We start from the raw sequence: 16,257 nt of genomic DNA on the forward strand, positions 1-16,257 counted from the left end.
GGTTCAGAAAAGGGCAACAAAAATGATTAGAGGTATGGAGTGTCTGCCATATGAGGAGAGATTAATAAGGCTGGGACTTTTCAGCTTGGAAAAAAGATGACTAAGGGGGGATATGATAGAGGTCTATAAAATCATGACTGGAATGGAGAAAGTAAATAAGGAAGTGTTATTTACTCCTTCTCATAACACAAGAACTAGGGGTCACCAAATGAAATTAATAGGCAGCAGGTTTAAAACAAACAAAATAAAGTATTTTTTCACACAACGCACAGTCAACCTGTGGAACTCCTTGCCAGAGGATGTGAAGGCCAAGACTATAACCGGGTTCAAAAAAGAACTAGATAAATTCATGGAGGATAGGTCCATCAATGGCTATTAGCCAGGATGGGCAGCAATGGTGTACCTAGTCTCTGTTTGCCAGAAGCTGGGAATGAATGACAGGAGATGGATCACTTGATGATTACCTGTTTTGTTCATTCCCTCTGGGGCACCTGGCATTGGGCTTGCCCCTTGCCCCCAGTGCAGCAGTACCTGCTGTGTGATTTACATCTTCCTGGTAATCAGCATCTCTGTCCTAACTACCTAGAGGGTACAAATTAGATACTTAACAAGCAGGCATGCCAACAGATTATCCCATTACAATTCTAGCAGATGAAACAGTGGCCAGCACACATCTTCACGATATTCTTCCTCCCATCCCCATTGTTTGGAGACTGAGCACATGGTCTCTGCTACTTTTCCAGGACTGATCCATCCCAGTTTGTAAAAGCCATTATTTCTGTGCCCATTTTCAACACATATAATATAGTCATGCTAACTTAGGGCAGCTGCAGCCTCAAATTGATTTTCTCTCTCTCTCTCAAAAAGAAAAGGAGTACTTGTGGCACCTTAGAGACTAACCAATTTATTTGAGCATGAGCTTTCGTGAGCTACAGCTCACTTCATCGGATGCATACCGTGGAAACTGCAGCAGACTTTAAGAGTTATCACTTTGGATGGGCTATCACCAGCAGGAGAGTGAATTTGTGTGGGGGGGTGGAGGGTGAGAAAACCTGGATTTGTGCTGGAAATGGCCCAACCTGATGATCACTTTAGATAAGCTATTACCAGCAGGACAGTGGGGTGGGAGGAGGTATTGTTTCATATTCTCTGTGTATATATAAAGTCTGCTGCAGTTTCCACGGTATGCATCCGATGAAGTGAGCTGTAGCTCACAAAAGCTCATGCTCAAATAAATTGGTTAGTCTCTAAGGTGCCACAAGTACTCCTTTTCTTTTTGCAAATACAGACTAACACGGCTGTTACTCTGAAATCTCTCTCTCTCAGCAGCCGTAAACATTTCCGGTGTGAGAAGTGTCTTCCTAACAGAGGCTGCCTGGGAGAGCCAGTTGAGAGGACCTATCACTTCTCCCCAGCCATTTTTGAAATATACACAGTTTACTTAAATTATTTTCAGGAGTAAATCCCATAATACAAGTAATGAAATTTGACCCCGGATATTGCTCCAGACTGTCAAGCTGAGACCACTGTTGTTAAATCAGAAAGATCCCAGGTATCAGGGAGAGAAGTGAGAGAGAACCAAGCAGACAAAGGTAGCGAGCACAGGGTGAACAGGAAAAAAACCAGAACATAGGCTGAAATTGAATATTTGTATTGATTAAAAAATCCCATCACCAGAACAATAATATAAAGGGGGAAGGAAAGCCAGATACCTCCGACTGCAAGCACAGGAAGGCCACCACCCTTGCCACTTGACGGAAAGCACAGAACTCCTAATTTCCCCAGATATGTAACTTGGAATGGAAACAGACACATGGGCAACACATGCAACCTCTGAGGTTTCCTTTGCTAAGAAAGCAAGGTCACTGTATGGCTAGAATACCACTGTGCCCTCCTCCCTATCCACCTGTCCCTTACCAACCTATTCTCACTAATTGCCCTATCCCAGACAATCAAAGCTACATAGGAATGTATGCTTAACAAGCACAGTATGAAACAAACTCTCTGGTTATAATTTGATGAGAATTAGTGGCAAGTTTAGCACAGCTGCTGTGCTACATACTGGTTCCAGCCATTGGTATTTCATATGAGTACTGTTACTTCAGGCTTTTGTGATGGGTACAGATTAGGCTTCCTCTCCGTCCCTGGGTGAGTCTGCGTGCTGGGCCCTGATGTATCCTTGTGGCCTACCTCCCAAACGGTTGCATGTGCTCAAACCCTCAAGAGATCTTTGGTTCCTCCAGTCCTCAGCCTCAAGGCTGTGAGAAGCTGCACAAGCTTTCCCGCAGGTTTGAGCATATACAGTTGAGTGGGAGTTGCTGGGCGCTGGCTGGTCTAGTTGAAGTTTTAGGCAAATAAAAGGGCACAGTTGCTGTAAAGTTTGGGGATCTCTTGTGCTCTGTCCTATACCTTGGAATGCCTACTAAAGCCATTGCACACAGAACGGAATTAATTTCAACAGCCAGAGGAGAAAAGGGCTGTGATTGCCTAAAAGGAAGCACAGATCAATTTGATGTTTCATGGGGGATGTTAAGTCATAAAATTACTATTTATAAACCATGTCTTTGCAGGCAAGCATCTGAGTTCCTTTTTGTTAAAACTCATGATGTTCTTACAGTTCAACGATTCATTAACAAATGATCATTAATGCCGTGACAGCTGTTGCTACTACAGTTATGCACCTAATAAATCATCCTAAAGGGAATGCATAAGGGGCTTTGCAACCCGTGAACAGTGGGCGGATGTAGCATTCAAGCTGAAAACAATGACACAGAAGTCATGCTGGACTGAGAGGAGCTCAGGGATTAGAAATGATTGTGTTCTCACTCTTTTCTTGCAGCAAGCAGGAAGAGCACCTCACTGGCCAGGTTTAGATGGACTTGCCTTTTGGACAGAGGAAATATGACCTGGGGCTCACACTGCATTTAAAATTTTCTGAGTTTCACGTACCTAACTACATCTGTTCCCTCCCACCCACTGAACTCTTGAGCATTTGAAGGCAGGAATGAAATATCAGAGTCAGTAAAAAGTTTATACTTGAAGCCCCTATAATTCCCTTGAATAACAGACACTGGAGACTAGAGGCCTGATGCAAAGGACATTGAACTCAATGGGAGTTCCTCTGCCTTCAATGGGTTTTGGATCAGGCACTAAAAAAAGCGAGGAGTGATAAGTTTAGCATCCAGTTTGGATGGATTGTGTGCAATTTTCTTCTTTTAATTAGCGCCTAAGTGGGAGTGCATTAGGAGCACTGATAAATTAGTGAAGAACGGCTCTTTATTTAAAGATCCTGATGCTTTCCAGTCAGAACCACTTTTTCTGATGCCGCTGTAAAGATGCCATTGTCTTTTCCAAGAGATGAATTTGAATGGGACCCTATTTTGGCTTCAATATAACAGTACAAATGGGATTTGCACCCTAAACACAAACCACTGCCCTCGTGAGTCCTGTGTGTAACCAGTGCAGACGCTCGTGTGGTGGTGAAAAAAAGAAGTGGGTAAACTAATCTAAACTCTATATTCTCCACATGGAAGTGGATAAACTGTGTTTACCCTTAACACATGACTGAGTGCAGACACGTCCTCACTCAGTCCAGGGCAACCTTCAAGGAGATTAACGCAAGAGAATGAGCAGGTCATTGCAAAATGGACGGGAAGATATATTTAATCACAGGGTTCAGCCCAGGGTTATCTCTACTTGGAGCTGGGTTGAGTGAGTGTGCACCAAAAGCTTAGTGTCGTTTCCTCCGTCACGTCATCTTTCGGCTTCCCAAAACACATGAAATAGCATCAAGATTTTGTAATGGTGCCTAACTGGGCCCTAATTACTTCATCTCTTCCCTTTTATAATGTCAGTAACTGACCAACTTCCAGGAGCAGGGAAGGGTCACCAGGTTTGCCTTTTCTGCTCTGTGCTGGTGCTTCCAGGGGGAGGGGATGTCAGAGCAGTTCAGGAGAGCGTGGGGAGGAAAGGGGTCAGAGCTGTGCCAGGGGGATGTAGTAGAGGGACTTCAGCTCTGACCCTCTGCCTTGTCCATATTCATCCTTCTCATTTTTGTCCTCCCCACCTTCAAAACATGTGCACACTGACTCCATGTCAGCCCCTGCACTATTCTTGCATCCCCTGCTCAGTTCCTCACCTGGGGGCCCTCACCAATGCCTGCCCTTCGTTGGGGAGGAGGGCTGAGGATGGAAGATAGGGTTGTGCTGGATAGGCCGAGAGATGGGAGATAAGGAGATGATGTAGGGGCAGTGAAGGAACTAAGGTTGTCTTGTATGACTGGTTTAATCATTGCCAAGGAGCCAGAGGCAGTGGAGGCAGAAAGCTGGGTTATGGAACATGTCCCAAAGAGCTTACAATCTGATTTCCATGGGGGCAAATCCTGAAGTGCTTAGTTATGGCCTGATCTCCCACACACCCAGGGTCACTCTGTGTGTGTGTATCTGGATCCTGCCACATGGCAGGTAGTTCAGCTGTCTCCTGGACGCTGTTTCCCCTTTCTATGAACCCTGAAGAGATCTCACAAAGAAGGTACTGGGTCTGCACACAGGGAGGGAGTGGGCCCTGGGGGATGCACATTGTCTCTCTCAAGCCCTGCAGGGAATATGGACAAAAGGATAATATAGCCCCCGGTTGTATTAGTTTTTGCATGTAGCCTACCCTACACCTAGCGGCCAGTTGGTAGATCCCTTACAGTCCTGTTTTCGTTCTGTCCCGTATGAAAGTCAGTCTCCTGCTCCAGATTGCTGTGTATTATTATTATGATTCTCTTTGACCCCTTTCCTACCTCAGATTTGGAAAATCACCTCAAATATCATTTGTAATTAATACTCTTAATGAGAACACATGAGATAGCTTTGTAATGTCCATTGCAGAGGTTTGAACAACTAAGGAAAGAATCTGGCCAAAAAGTTAACTGCAGATCCTGTGGGGGCCAGGGAGGGAGGGACGAGTCACTTACACGAATCATGACTCCTAAAGATGAATTTGTTTACAAAAAACTAGAGGCTTGAAATTCCTGCGCTGGCTGTGACACTGACTAATTCTCAGCAATGTTCTCTCTATTGTTAACAGGATCAACACAGTACAAAGAGGTTTATAAAGACTGACAGACATCATCTGTTTGGTTAGTCCTAATTCCACTCCCTAAAAGTGAGGTTGATTGAAAGAGTAGGGGGAGAAAATTTCCCTTTCTACTCAGAATAAAACCAGGGTGCCGCAATGGCTTCTCTTTTGGGTAATTATGAAGGGGAAACATCTCTGTGACTACAAAAAAATATAAATGGGCAAAGGTGAAATTATTTAGCAAGTAACCAATGCCAGTTCCTTAGTGATTTTTATTACAATGCAAAACATTGCTGTTCCTGGAAGAGGAGTGCAAAATAAATCCTATCTCTGAGACATTTTGTAGGTAGAAGGTAAAGGAAATCCGCTGATTCTTCTCCATTGTCATAATCAGTGCTTTCAAGAGATGAGTTTGTGTGTGCTGGTGTATGAAAAGTAACAATCTCATATATTCAAGATTGCTGTGATATACAGTACATCAAATCCATTAATCTGGGAGTTTTGGTGCATCACTGAAAAACATGCAAGATTCTCCTCTTCTAGCCAGCCAGGGAATGTATTTATTACTTGTAGATTTTCCTATGGGTTGCTAAATAGATGTTGACATTGTAGCTTGTAGCAATAAATCCAAGTACATTCACCGGCGCTGACTTAATGCTCTTATATTAACAGACTTCCAGCAGTCTAAAGGCTTGTGCAATTGACCAACTTCCAGCAGTGCTGGGGTTCTTGGTTTACAATACAGTGGCCTGAGAGGAACGCATCATTACAGTTATTTACCTGTCTGAAACTTTGAGATCTTTGTGTGGCTTTCCTCCATAACAGATTTCACAAATAAATCTTTGCTTGGGAGAGGTACACATTTCACTGTGGTCAAATCATTAACTGTAAATGCTGGGAGAGAACGGATGGAAAGAGAAGTCCCCATGTGAAATATTTATCAATGAAGCACTGACTATCATTTCACTCAAATGTCTAGAAAATGCCCAGTGCATCTAATCTAGTCTGTATACTTTTCATGTTGTTATTGTCCCATGTAGAGGATTTATCCCCAATCCCTTAATGTCCACAGGATGAAGCTTCTGTCTATTGACTGCTGAAGGACTTGTTCCTGCAGCCTAAGATTCTGATTCAGCAAAGCACTTAAGCACATTCTTAACTTTAAGCACATGTATAAGTCTCAATGAAGTGAATGGGATTCAAGCACATGCTCAAGAGTGGTTTGTTAAATCCAGTACATAGTACTTAGTACAGCCGTAGTGCTCTCCCCTCCCATTGACTTCAGTGGGACTTAATGATGCTCAGCATCTTGCAATATTGGTCCAATATCTCCAGGAGCAGTTCCTGTAACACAAAATAGCTGCTGCTAATTCAGCCATTACAAAAACAATACATTAATCTTTACTTCGTCTCATATCCCGTATATTTGCCCATATCAGGAACAGATTTACAGCCCAATGGGAAAGCAAGTTAAACAGGTTCCCACTAACTGAACAAAAAACAGCTTTATTTCATCTCAAGTGTTTGTCTAACGCAGCTGGTGTTCTGACCACATATTCTGTATTGTGCTAATTTAATGGAAAGGATGCTATGCAGTGTGAGATTGATTTAGCTACATAATCTCAAATTATGGTTCCATGAATATAGTAGTATTTATTTAAAATCATATTAAATCATTTCTTTAAAATCAGTTTTAACATTGCTTCCCACAGAAAACAACAACAACAGATACAAAGTGTTTTTCTGGACACAAAATTGCTTCCAACTTGACAAGATGTGACTCCAGACAGAATGCAAGATCAGAATGAAAGGAAGGGCTTTAATTGTATTGTCAACAATGAAAACTGAGGTCTGTCAGTGACCTTTATAAAAGGCATTAGGAGTACTTTGATGGAAGAACAGAATCAACATTCACTCAAAAATCAACATCATGGTAGTGTGTGGTTCAGAAGTAAGTAAGGCTGCCATTCACCATAGCAAGCTCTCGCTTACACTTGGGATGTCCTGAAATAGAGGACCCAGTTCAAGTCCCCATTCAGGGTGACATTTAAAATATGCTCAAGTCCCACAGGCATCAATGAAACTTAAGCACATGCTTAAATATGTGCTGAAGTTCTGTCCTGAATAGGTATGGACTTAAGGCCTTGCTTAACAGCATACGTTCCTGAATCAGTGCCTGTAAACAGAATTTGACCCACTCTGACGTTGCACTACAGATTATTCAGACATGTGCGTGATATGTACTGCAATAACTGCATTACATACCATAGACTGCTATAGTATGGCACGGTGGAGCACATTTAAGAGGATACAACAGACTTAACTCTGCATTCCCTTGCTTTTTTCAGTAAAAACTGAACTTGTAACTGAGTTGAATTTTATGTATAATCTTTTACAGTTGACAGTTGATTACCTTAACCAGAAGGCAGTTATAGTTATACGAGATAAATAGTTCACCACTGTTTGCTTCCAAACTGAACCACATAGTTTCCCCATCACCTCGCTCCAGGGCATATTGTGAACAAATGCCTGCTGCCCAAGAAAAAAAGATGATAGTTATGTCCTGAGGGGAAATTTTTTCTGCTTCAGAAGGATTTTCACTTCACAGATGAGAGGGGAAGACTTTATCCTAGACAAAACAAGTTATCTGCTTCAGACTGTTCATAATCTCATGTCAGCTGATTGAGTCATGGACATAATTGACAGACATGCAAATGTAATACATTTTAGTATAAGGATAGTCTAAAGCACATGTCTGGGGCGGGGGGAAGAGTTTGCAAAAAGGGTCCTCTCCTGCACTCCTTACTCACCCAGGATTTCTATTGAAGTGATGTAAGTAAGACGATGTGGCCTGAGCAGGAGTGCATGATCACGATAGGATCAGCCTGTTCTAGAAACAACCCTACTATTGCAAATTGCAAAGATACAAACAGACTAATACAGGGCCACTCAAAATTTGTCCTGCTGATTTATAGCTTGTTAGGAGTCCAAGGGCTCCCTTTATTTGCTTAAAATGAAGGAGAAAACTGCCACCATTATCTTTAACAAGGTGGCGTGACCCATAGAGACTACAGGCTTGATCACCAGGCTTCTGTGGAACTTTTGGGTCCCCCGTCAGCATGACAGGGCTGATAACCCTGGACAGCTGGCAGATTCTTGGGTAGTATGGAGGCTCCACATCCCACTGATGGTACCAACACATGAATGTGGCCAGGAGAAAATGGAAACTGGACACAGTGTTTCTTTGCAAAGGTTATTACTGGCTGCTGGAATAGCTCCTTGTCAGCAGTGTTGGAAAGTATAGCTGTCCTAAGACGACTCTAACTTACACTGGAGGCTGAATTGGTCCCTGGCCCACCTCAGAATTGAGGAGCCACAAAGGTGGTATAAAGTTAATGGTCTCTGTCCAAATATGGTAAACAGACATCGCCATCCCTGTTTGTATTTATTGAAATCCTGGCTGACAGTCCAACACAGAGTCCAAGGAAATGAACTGGCCGTGAAGACTGACCTACCCTTTCATCCCTTCGAGGAAATATATCCATCTCAAATCTGATAACCTGGTGCAGGCACACTGGTAAACAAGGGTGGAGGTAGCTTGCATTACAACGTGCCTCTTGTGTTGCTCTCACTATGTGGTGGCTAAATGGACTTCATTTTCCATTGCTGTTGATATGGAATCTTTATCATTATAACGGGGTAAATTCTGCCCTGATCTATGTTGATGTCAGGGGGTTGAGATGCATGTTGCCCAGGACTGTGAAAAATATGGCTCTGTGCTTGTTTAGAAATTTAGAAAAAGAAATATACTAAAAAATGAAAAAGCGTTGCTGATAAAAATGGAAACAGACTGTCTAGTGCTAACGGGACCAGTGAGAGCTGCTGCAGAGCATAGGGGTGGATCCCATGGGCAATCTGAAAGCTCAAAGGTATTTGGATGAGAAATATGACTCAGGCAATCTGGTGAGGGGATATTTGAAGCAGAATGAGTTTAGCCTGCACTGCATTGTTCAAGATTAACTTGTGTGTGCAGATATACAGGCGACAGCTAGACTGTTTGCACAAGTGAGAACCAAAGTGCCAGGCTTGCAGAATATGAAGTCAGTGGAGCAAAAGAGATTTGCATATTTTCTGAAGAGTTACTTAACTTAAGACTGGCTGTCACTTCATTTCAACTGGACCTAGGCAGTGTAGCTCAAAAGCATGTCTCTCTCAGCAGCAGAAGTTGGTCCAGTAAAGGATATTACCTCACCCACTTTGTCACTGTGAGGGGTGATGTTTTGGGACTTGGGCCCTGTGTGATAGGTGTTTCTTCAAGGTGCTGAGCACACTGTTTCCACTGAACTCAATGGGAGTTGAGGAGGCTCTATGTCTCAGAGGGGGCCATTGGCGAAAAGGACCTACTTGTTCACCCATGATGACGATGGTTCAGGATGGAGTTTGAATCAGTTGTTTCAGCATTTTTTCAGAATCATAGAATATCAGGGTTGGAAGGAACCTGAGGAGGTCATCTAGTCCAATCCCCTGCTCAATGCAAGACCAATCCCCAATTTTTGCCCCAGATCCCTAAATGGCCCCCTCAAGGATTGAACTCACAGCCATGGGTTTAGCAGGCCAATGCTCAAACCACTGAGTTATCCCTCCCCCTTTGGAATCTTAGAGAAGGTTTCCCAAGAGTAAGGATTATAGTGCCAAGCCACAAAGACACTATCCCATCTTTGGCAAATGAAGAGTTAATAACATGGGCTCACACAGGTGCTGCATGAACTATGAAGGCAGCTGCCCTAGGAACTAGAGGACAGCCTGGGAGAAGGCAGGCCTCTGAATCAAGAGGTGAATCTGGGTTGGTTCCCCATATTTGGGTTTCTTATTTGTTCCATATCCGATCTTTTAACTGTTGTCCCATGGCTGAGCTATAAAGTTCTCCCACAGAAAAAGACACAAGTTCTGTGTTTTGTGTGCTTAGTCACTTTGCCAGCCTGCAGTGTAGATAACAAAACTATGTTTCCTTTTGACAATGCCGTTTTGAAAATAGGCATCAATTCAGCCTTTTCCATAACCAAGATTATGATCCCCACAAAAAATTCTGACCACTCTGCATATAGGGAAAGTTTAAAACAAACAAACAATATAAGACATAGACACCAAAAATATAATGGGGAAAGTTCACATATTAACATGTAAACAAAGAGAAAGCTGTTCTTTGTACAGAAAAGGGGAGGCATGAAAATGGAATAAGAGTTCTATTAATCAGAGCCTGAAAACAGAATCAGCCAGTGGTGGCTCCAGCTATTACACAGTGTCCTGTAGTTGCACAATATTTTTCCTTTTGAATTATGGGGTTTTAGGTTTTTGGAAGTGCTAGAGTTATCCCGACCTTTTTAGCTCATAACACTTCCATTACACTGCAGGAGCACACCCAATTCTCCTCCTATTAGATATGAATAATGATAAAGTTACTGTGAGTTAGTCACATCCTGCTGGGGAGAACTGTGCCTTGGACCTGCAGTTCTGCAGAAAAGGACCTAGGGGTTACAGTGGACTAGAAGCTGGATATGAGTCAACAGTGTGCCCTTGTTGCCAAGAAAGCTAACAGCATTTTGGGCTGTTTAAGTAGGAGCATTGCCAGCAGATCGAGGGACATGATCATTCCCCTCTATTCGGCATTGGTGAGGCCTCATCTGGAATACTGTGTCCAGTTTTGGGCCCCACACTACAAGAAGGATGTGGAAAAATTGGAAGGAGTCCAGCGGAGGGCAACAAAAATGATTAGGGGGTTGGAGCACATGACTTATGAGGAGAGGCTGAGGGAGCTGGGATTGTTTAGTCTGCAGAAAACAAGAATGAGGGGGGATTTGATAGCTGCTTTCAACTACCTGAAAGGGGGTTCCAAAGAGGATGGATCTAGACTGTTCTCAGTGGTAGCAGATGACAGAACAAAGAGTAATGGTCTCAAGTTGCAGTGATGGAAGTTAGGCTGGATATTAGGAAAAACTTTTTCACAAGAATGGTGGTGAAGCACTGGAATGGGTTACCTAGGGAGGTGGTGGAATCTCCTTCCTTAGAGATTTTTAAGGTCAGGCTTGACAAAGCCCTGGCTGGGATGATTTAGTTGGGGATTGGTCCTGCTTTGAGCAGGGGGTTGGACTAGATGACCTCCTGAGGTCCCTTCCAACCCTGATATTTTATGATTCTATGATGTTGGAAATTACATTTTCCCCATCAAGTTATGGTTGGGAAAGTTGCAAAGTCAGGACAAAATCCTGCCTTTATTGCTTTAAGGTGTGCAAGGGAGGAGCTGATGGGTGCTGGCTAGAGGGAGTGTCCCCCAGAGTCATTTTGGCAGCATAGCACATGATGGCACAGAGCAGGTGGGAACACATAACGTTACTGCTTCTCTGAAAAGGAGTAGTCTGTGCTCCAGCTACTCATGCTCATGAGTATGTCTGTGCAGGATTGGGGAATAGAGAATAAAACTAACATTCCATAGCCACTGAATGTTTTTCTAGTACTAATTAGCAATATAGGACCAGACTGTTCCCATAAAATACACAGGAGAAGACTAAGAAGGAATAAAAATCCCAGGAAGATTTCCTCATGGCGGTCCCCCCACTTCCACTGGAGACGGGATTTACCTCTTCCTAGAACAGCTGTGATTCTGCCATCATGGCCCATGTGTCCACTGCACTGGCTCTATGGATGGGTCTCGGGAATCATCTGGCAAACATGGTTTTAAGATTGCAATATAATTATTTGGACTTTACATTGAGCCTGATCCTGTATAAGTTGTGACCCAAAGTAGGAACATTAAAGCACGTTGTAAGTATTGTATGGTGGAGTACTGGATTTACAAAAGCTCCATTGTAGCAACTCAGATAGGCATATGTATTAGCTGGTGACAACAAAAATCTGTCAGATACTCTTCTTCTGGTCAAAACTTGCGGGCTTATTTGTATTTTCTAATACATTGAATGTCAGCCATACAATATCAGCTCTGAATGTTAGTGTGTAACTGGTAAATTAAATTAGGCTGCAGAGTGAACAGTTCATGAATAGGAGACTTCCATACCTCTTTTAAGGCTATTGTTTCAGTAGTCTGGCCGCATGCAGACACCAAAGGACAATACTGCAGAAGTTTACATTTTGAAGGTTATCTCTGCAACCAGAAAGGCTGGAAACTTCATTGTAAAACATGAAAGCAGCATGTTTTACAATCCCATCTACACTACAAAATAGAGGTGGTAAAAAAAACCAGGAAAAAATCAGACATTTTTGCAGTAATTTTTGTTTCATGTTGCAATGTACTTTTTCAAATCAAAATCTGTAATTGAAATAGTTCATTGATCAATTATAGGTAAGGATATGATTCTGTCATGGAGGTCACAGATTCTGTGATTTTTCTGGGGCTTCCGTGCCTTCTTCTGGGCCCCAGACAGCGGTCCCAGGGTGTAAGCAGCGGCAGAGGTTGGGTCAGCATCCCTGGGACTGGAGCAGCGGCAGTCAAACCCTGCTGCAACAGCAGCCGCAGGGCTGGAGCAGCTGCCAGCAGTCAGCCCCCACCCCAGGCCACCTGAACAGCGGCCGGCGGCCAGCACTGGTGCTGCCAGAGAAGCGGCTGGTGCCCAGCCCTGGAGCTGCTGGAACAGTTGAGAGGTGGTGAGCTCCAGGGCTGAGAGAGGAATGGTCCCAGCGTCACAGGAACAGCGTCTGGCAGCCAGCGCTGGGGCTGCCAGAACAGCTGCCCAGCAGTAAGCTCTCGGGCTGCTGGAGCAGTGGCCCCTGGGCTGCTGGAACAGCAGCTGGCAACCAGCCCTAGGACCACCAGACCAGTGGCCGGTGGCCAGTCCCGGGGTCACCAGAGCAGCATCCAGTCCTGGGTCCATCTGAACAGCTGACTAGCAGTCAGCCCCAGGGCTGCTGGAACAGCTGACCAGCGGTGAGCCCTGGGGCCAATGGAGCAGCAGTCCTGAGAACAGTGACCAGTGGCCAGCCCTGGGGCCGCCAGAGCAGTGGTCCTCTGGCCTGGCAGAGCAGCGGCTGGGGTTGGGTCAGCCCTCTGGGGCTGGAGCAGTTGTAAGCCCCCAGCATCACTCTATTTGTCCCCCCAACCCACGGGCATTTTTAGTAAAAGTCAGGGGCAGGTTGTGGGCTTCTGTGAATTTTTGTTTATTACCCATGACCTGTTCCTGACTTTTCCTGTTCCTGACCTTAAAATACCTGTGACAGAATATTAACCTTCATTATAGCTTTCCACTTCTGAAATAAGATTTTCTTTTTAATTAGTTTTTGGGTCAGCTTAATTATGTGAGGGGATTTTAAAAAATGTTTATAAATTAAAACAAAACAATTTTCAGATATTTCTTGTTTTGAAAATAGAAAATGATAAAAAGTTTCCATAGAAATAAAGACATTTTTCAAGAAAAAATATTTTCAATCTGAAAAATGTTGATCAGCTCTACTACAAAGTCAACTGTGCTGAGAGATCTAGTTACAAAGTGGTTAGAGCCTGTTTGCATTTTGTAGTGCAGACATACATGTTGATAATGTGCAACTCTCCTATCCTGATGGCAGTGGTGTAGGTGGCTTCTTCTTGCACACATACAAAATGGGAAATGACTGCCCAGGAAGGAGTACTGCAGAAAGGGATCTGGGGGTCATAGTGGATCACAAGCTAAATATGAGTCAACGGTGTAACGCTGTTCCAAAAAAAGCAAACATCATTCTGAGATGTATTAGCAGGAGTATTGTAAGCAAGACACGAGAAGTAATTCTTCCGCTCTACTCCACGCTGATTAGGCCTCAACTGGAGTATTGTGTCCAGTTCTGGGTGCCACATTTCAGGAAAGATTTGGACAAACTGGAGAAAGTACAGAGAAGAGCAACAAAAATGGTCTAGAAAACATGACCTATGAGGAAAGATTGATAAAATTGGGTTTGTTTAATCTGGAGAAGAGAAGGGGCCACTGCTCCAGCAGCCCGAGAGCTTACTGCTGAGAGTGGACATGATAAGTTTTCAAATACATAAAAGGTTGTTACAAGGAGGAGGGAGAAAAATTGTTCTTCTTAACCTCTGAGGATAGGACAAGAAAGAATGGGCTTAAATTGCAGCAAGGGTGGTTTAGGTTGGAAATTAGGAAAAACTTCCTGTCAGAGTGGTTAAGCACTGGAATAAATTACCTGTGGAGGTTGTGGAATCTCCATCATTGGGGATTTTTAAGAGAAGGTTGGACAAACACCTGTCAGAGATGGTCTAGATAATACTTAGTCCTGCCTTGAGTGCAGGGGACTGGACTAGATGACCTCTCGAGGTCCCTATGATTCTTCACTTGGGAGGGAAGACATCAAAATCTGTGATGGTGTTTTTCACATATATGATTAGGCCATATTTCAGATAGTAGTGGCAGCTAGTTGTGAGGTTGTAACCATGGATACGGTAGCGGCTAGCCTGTTGGTCATCAGAGATGTGATTTCTTCGAGCATAAGGATGTCATTGTCTTCAACATGTTTGCAAGATACTTGTACTTTGCCTGGGAAAGTCCCTCAGTGGTTATGTTGGAGGATCCTTGTTCCAGAACCTATCTGGCCTGAAGAGGGCCATTATGGTGGCTTGAGTTGTTGCTCTGAAGACTGGAGATCACTGATCGATGTTTGATCACAGGGTTGAGGGTATTAGATGTGATTTCTCACTTAACAGAGTGGGCCACGTGAAGGCTGCCATCTTCCACTCATGGACAACCCTCAACTGCATCTGCACAAACCATGGCAGATACGGATACTTGCTGCAAAAATGGAAAATTAAAAACTCTCCAGTCTGTCACTGGTCACCCAGAAGACTATGGAACATGTAACAACGCAATGTCCAATTCACAAATACGAAAAAGGCATCGGAGCAATACACTCTGCTACTCCAGATGCAATTATCCGGCTTTACCATCTGAACATAAAATTATAGGTGTTGCTCTACAGTTACATCGGCCACATGAAGAAATGCAGACATGAGCTGACTTGTTGCAATCAGGGCCTTAGGTTGTAAACTCTTTGGGGCAGGGATTATCTTTTTGTTCTGTGTTTGTACAGCGCCTAGCACAACGGGGGCCCTGCTCTGTGGCTCCAGCTCCTAGGTGCCAGGGTAACACAAATAACAGAAAAGCGCAATTTAAAAATCTTTTGCAGCAGCCCTAGTGATCGGCGCCCAGAGGGTATTCGTGGGCTCCAAAACCACCTGGGGCTTTGCAGCCCGCCTCCCACGAGGCCATCACAGTGGGGATGTCATGGGGCGACGTCATGTCGCTGCCCTCGCGCCGCAGGATGGTGTGTCACGCTGCCAGCCGTGCCCCCGAGCCCAGCGGCCTGGCCCACAGCTCGGCCCCGCCCCCGGCTGCCGGCTTTCCGGGCGGCAGGAGAGAGAGAGACACTCTAGCCTCCTTCTCCACTGTCCCTGACACCGCCCTCCCCTCCCCACCGCGTGAGCGGCACAACCATAGAGACGAGAGGCCTGAAGGAGAGCCACCGCGGTGCCGTGTGGGATGCCGGAGGAGCAGGGAGTGGGCGGTTCCGGTCCGGAGAGCGGCCTGGCAGCTGGGCGAGCGCGGAGGCGGCGAAGGCTCTCGGGGGGTTGGGCCCAGGTAAGCACCGGGCGGAGAGCGGGGCGCCGAGTGCAGCCCGCTGTCGGCGCGGGGGTGTCTCTGCAGCCGGAGCCTCCCCCAGCCGTGAGGGAAAGGGGGTGTCTGCGGCCGGAGCCCTGTGCGCCCGGGCCGGCCCTGCCCTCCCCTCCTCCCTTCGCGTGTAGCCGCTGGGCAGCCCCCCTGTGGGGCACTTGCTACTGGCGTGGGGCTGGCTCTGCATCGGGCCGCCTCTGTCCACCCCCGCGCCGCTCTGCGCCCTGGGTCCGGCGCCTGGGCGGGGTGTCTGTAATGGGGGGACCTGCCCGGAGCGGGGTGTCCAGGGCTGCCCGAGAAGAGCCCGTGTCAGGCAGCTCGTCCCTCTTTCCCCCTCTGGCTCCCTGGCGGGTGTGAGAGCCTGAAGCGAGTAAAAGCCCCTCTCCAGTAGCCATGCCTTTTCTTTCTCTCTCCCTCCCGCTCCCCGCAGCGCCCCTCCAGGCTTTCTGGGGTTTTGGGCCGTGTCTAGGTCGCTAATCGTGTGATTTTAATTAAAGATATCTGTGTGATTTAATAAGGTTTAATTTTTAAGTGT

General features: G+C 45.2%; 1 protein-coding gene across 3 annotated transcripts in view; it reads left to right on the top strand.

Annotated features, from left to right (window-relative positions):
* Positions 1–16,257, top strand: part of LOC125623172 (septin-2) — a 93,041-nt gene that overhangs the window by 16,229 nt on the left and 60,555 nt on the right. For 2 of the 3 annotated variants that reach the window (XM_048822098.2, XM_075119973.1), the window contains exon 1: positions 15,561–15,689. The exons of the other annotated variant lie outside the window; for it this stretch is intronic. The gene's annotated coding sequence lies outside the window, so the exon portion shown is untranslated. Of the gene's footprint in view, positions 1–15,560; positions 15,690–16,257 lie in introns of those variants that run through there. 3 annotated transcript variants of the gene reach the window in all.

This window comes from Caretta caretta, chromosome 15 (genome assembly GCF_965140235.1).
Source record: "Caretta caretta isolate rCarCar2 chromosome 15, rCarCar1.hap1, whole genome shotgun sequence".
NCBI classification, from domain to species: domain Eukaryota; kingdom Metazoa; phylum Chordata; order Testudines; family Cheloniidae; genus Caretta; species Caretta caretta.